Genomic DNA, 5,249 nt, shown 5'->3' with positions numbered 1-5,249 from the left:
GCAGGCTACCTCGGTGAATACCTGCCGGGTAGCACGTCACACAGTACTCGTTTGGTTTGGGTGGTCCCATACAGAATCTCTCCATGGTGCCTAATGTTTTCCTAACGTCACACTCGTCACGTACTTCACTTTTATGTCATAATCATTTCTGAGAGGTAAAGAAATTGCATGACAACATGCAGAGCTAGTGGCGTCAAAATTAACACACACACTTTATGTGACTCAAAAGCCGAACGAGTTACTTTACGACCTTGTTTTTATTTGCAAGTGCCAGTCAAAACTCGCGGTGTCGGCACTCTGCCGACCATTTCGCTAGTTAACACCGGTCTTGTTGTGTGTGTTTCAAGCTCAAGAGCATCTCCAAGCAAAAAATTGTCAACAGCAACATTCAGACGGTTTCGTACTGCTCAATTGCTACATTAAAACGTTATGTTTCTTTTTCAGAACTGGAAAAACACAAGCGTGACAGCATTCAAACCTGTAATCTTCAGATCCGAAATCCGACGCCTTATCCATTAGGCCACACGGTCACTGACGACCAACATTTACATGTATACGACTCATCTCGAAACGCTCACACCCCTGAGGATTTGTGTTTTCGTTCTACACAGCCGCTGCCCCTTGCTCTTTCCCACCCATTCGTTACATTCAACCTCTGACGTGACCGACCAAATATAGACTGAGAAACAAGACCACACACTTTGTGCATTCGGAATCGAAGGCAGGGCGTCCCTCGCCGCATTTGCTACGATTGCCATTTGCTACTTCTGCAGAAGCGGCGGCGGCGGCGACGACGACGACGACGACGACGACGACGACGACGACGAATATCGCGATAGGCTTTGGGATATGTGAGAAATACATCTATAAAATGTAATTCAGACTGCCTCGTCCCACCTTATGCTGTACCGCTTTGGCAAATGCTTTATCTGCGCCATTCGCCTTAATCGCATCTGAGAGTAATTCTTAAAAAAACGCCTGTTGCTAATTGTTCGTCATCACAGATACTGTTTGCTATACGGCCACGACGCGCAACTGATTTCCAAAATTCATCTTTCTCCTGTGAGGATGGAACTTACGACCCCTCGTTTATTACACCAGTGCTCTACCACTGAGCTAAAGAGGCGCGGCCTAGCGGTACTCTTGGGTACTTCGTCCTTACGGTCGTCTGCATCATCAGACTTTAGCTGACAACACTTCATATTACCGGCTAATATTTGCAGCTATTTCGACAAATTACTGCTTGGCTACACATCTGACACGTAACCGATGTGCTCTCCAAACAACAACACTTGCATTTCAGAAAATGTCTTTCACACGTGTCTACAAAATCACCTTCACCTTCAAATACAGTTTCCTTGCGACTGACAGAGACGTAGGCAATGTTTAAAGTTGCTATTTCCATTAAATCTCGTTAATCAGAAAAACGGTAATTTACACCTGCAGCGGAACAAAATTCCGTTCCGCCCAGCGTCTGGCTCGAACCCACGACCCTGGGATTAAGAGCCTGACACTCTACCGACTGAGCTAGCCGGCTACCTCGGTGAATACCTGCCGGGTAGCACGTCACACAGTACTCGTTTGGGTTGGGTGGTCCCATACAGAATCTCTCCATGGTGCCTAATGTTTTCCTAACGTCACACTCGTCACGTACTTCACTTTTATGTCATAATCATTTCTGAGAGGTAAAGAAATTGCATGACAACATGCAGAGCTAGTGGCGTCAAAATTAACACACACACTTTATGTGACTCAAAAGCCGAACGAGTTACTTTACGACCTTGTTTTTATTTGCAAGTGCCAGTCAAAACTCGCGGTGTCGGCACTCTGCCGACCATTTCGCTAGTTAACACCGGTCTTGTTGTGTGTGTTTCAAGCTCAAGAGCATCTCCAAGCAAAAAATTGTCAACAGCAACATTCAGACGGTTTCGTACTGCTCAATTGCTACATTAAAACGTTATGTTTCTTTTTCAGAACTGGAAAAACACAAGCGTGACAGCATTCGAACCTGTAATCTTCAGATCCGAAATCCGACGCCTTATCCATTAGGCCACACGGTCACTGACGACCAACATTTACATGTATACGACTCATCTCGAAACGCTCACACCCCTGAGGATTTGTGTTTTCGTTCTACACAGCCGCTGCCCCTTGCTCTTTCCCACCCATTCGTTTCATTCAACCTCTGACGTGACCGACCAAATATAGACTGAGAAACAAGACCACACACTTTGTGCATTCGGAATCGAAGGCAGAGCGTCCCTCGCCGCATTTGCTACGATTGCCATTTGCTACTTCTGCAGAAGCGACGACGACGACGACGACGACGACGACGACGACGACGAATATCGCGAGAGGCTTTGAGATATGTGAGAAATACATCTATAAAATGTAATTCAGACTGCCTCGTCCCACCTTATGCTGTACCGCTTTGGCAAATGCTTTATCTGCGCCATTCGCCTTAATCGCATCTGAGAGTAATTCTTAAAAAAACGCCTGTTGCTAATTGTTCGTCATCACAGATACTGTTTGCTATACGGCCACGACGCGCAACTGATTTCCAAAATTCATCTTTCTCCTGTGAGGATGGAACTTACGACCCCTCGTTTATTACACCAGTGCTCTACCACTGAGCTAAAGAGGCGCGGCCTAGCGGTACTCTTGGGTACTTCGTCCTTACGGTCGTCTGCATCATCAGACTTTAGCTGACAACACTTCATATTACCGGCTAATATTTGCAGCTATTTCGACAAATTACTGCTTGGCTACACATTTGACACATAACCGATGTGCTCTCCAAACAACAACACTTGCATTTCAGAAAATGTCTTTCACACATGTCTACAAAATCACCTTCACCTTCAAATACAGTTTCCTTGCGACTGACAGAGACGTAGGCAATGTTTAAAGTTGCTATTTCCATTAAATCTCGTTAATCAGAAAAACGGTAATTTACACCTGCAGCGGAACAAAATTCCGTTCCGCCCAGCGTCTGGCTCGAACCCACGACCCTGGGATTAAGAGTCTGACACTCTACCGACTGAGCTAGCAGGCTACCTCGGTGAATACCTGCCGGGTAGCACGTCACACAGTACTCGTTTGGGTTGGGTGGTCCCATACAGAATCTCTCCATGGTGCCTAATGTTTTCCTAACGTCACACTCGTCACGTACTTCACTTTTATGTCATAATCATTTCTGAGAGGTAAAGAAATTGCATGACAACATGCAGAGCTAGTGGCGTCAAAATTAACACACACACTTTATGTGACTCAAAAGCCGAACGAGTTACTTTACGACCTTGTTTTTATTTGCAAGTGCCAGTCAAAACTCGCGGTGTCGGCACTCTGCCGACCATTTCGCTAGTTAACACCGGTCTTGTTGTGTGTGTTTCAAGCTCAAGAGCATCTCCAAGCAAAAAATTGTCAACAGCAACATTCAGACGGTTTCGTACTGCTCAATTGCTACATTAAAACGTTATGTTTCTTTTTCAGAACTGGAAAAACACAAGCGTGACAGCATTCGAACCTGTAATCTTCAGATCCGAAATCCGACGCCTTATCCATTAGGCCACACGGTCACTGACGACCAACATTTACATGTATACGACTCATCTCGAAACGCTCACACCCCTGAGGATTTGTGTTTTCGTTCTACACAGCCGCTGCCCCTTGCTCTTTCCCACCCATTCGTTACATTCAACCTCTGACGTGACCGACCAAATATAGACTGAGAAACAAGACCACACACTTTGTGCATTCGGAATCGAAGGCAGGGCGTCCCTCGCCGCATTTGCTACGATTGCCATTTGCTACTTCTGCAGAAGCGGCGGCGGCGACGACGACGACGACGACGACGACGACGACGACGACGAATATCGCGATAGGCTTTGAGATATGTGAGAAATACATCTATAAAATGTAATTCAGACTGCCTCGTCCCACCTTATGCTGTACCGCTTTGGCAAATGCTTTATCTGCGCCATTCGCCTTAATCGCATCTGAGAGTAATTCTTAAAAAAACGCCTGTTGCTAATTGTTCGTCATCACAGATACTGTTTGCTATACGGCCACGACGCGCAACTGATTTCCAAAATTCATCTTTCTCCTGTGAGGATGGAACTTACGACCCCTCGTTTATTACACCAGTGCTCTACCACTGAGCTAAAGAGGCGCGGCCTAGCGGTACTCTTGGGTACTTCGTCCTTACGGTCGTCTGCATCATCAGACTTTAGCTGACAACACTTCATATTACCGGCTAATATTTGCAGCTATTTCGACAAATTACTGCTTGGCTACACATCTGACACGTAACCGATGTGCTCTCCAAACAACAACACTTGCATTTCAGAAAATGTCTTTCACACGTGTCTACAAAATCACCTTCACCTTCAAATACAGTTTCCTTGCGACTGACAGAGACGTAGGCAATGTTTAAAGTTGCTATTTCCATTAAATCTCGTTAATCAGAAAAACGGTAATTTACACCTGCAGCGGAACAAAATTCCGTTCCGCCCAGCGTCTGGCTCGAACTCACGACCCTGGGATTAAGAGCCTGACACTCTACCGACTGAGCTAGCCGGCTACCTCGGTGAATACCTGCCGGGTAGCACGTCACACAGTACTCGTTTGGGTTGGGTGGTCCCATACAGAATCTCTCCATGGTGCCTAATGTTTTCCTAACGTCACACTCGTCACGTACTTCACTTTTATGTCATAATCATTTCTGAGAGGTAAAGAAATTGCATGACAACATGCAGAGCTAGTGGCGTCAAAATTAACACACACACTTTATGTGACTCAAAAGCCGAACGAGTTACTTTACGACCTTGTTTTTATTTGCAAGTGCCAGTCAAAACTCGCGGTGTCGGCACTCTGCCGACCATTTCGCTAGTTAACACCGGTCTTGTTGTGTGTGTTTCAAGCTCAAGAGCATCTCCAAGCAAAAAATTGTCAACAGCAACATTCAGACGGTTTCGTACTGCTCAATTGCTACATTAAAACGTTATGTTTCCTTTTCAGAACTGGAAAAACACAAGCGTGACAGCATTCGAACCTGTAATCTTCAGATCCGAAATCCGACGCCTTATCCATTAGGCCACACGGTCACTGACGACCAACATTTACATGTATACGACTCATCTCGAAACGCTCACACCCCTGAGGATTTGTGTTTTCGTTCTACACAGCCGCTGCCCCTTGCTCTTTCCCACCCATTCGTTTCATTCAACCTCTGACGTGACCGACCAAAT

This window comes from Schistocerca gregaria, unplaced genomic scaffold, assembly GCF_023897955.1.
Source record: "Schistocerca gregaria isolate iqSchGreg1 unplaced genomic scaffold, iqSchGreg1.2 ptg000169l, whole genome shotgun sequence".
NCBI lineage: Eukaryota > Metazoa > Arthropoda > Insecta > Orthoptera > Acrididae > Schistocerca > Schistocerca gregaria.
The sequence above is the reverse complement of the archived record's forward strand: the minus strand, read 5'-3'. Positions refer to the sequence as shown.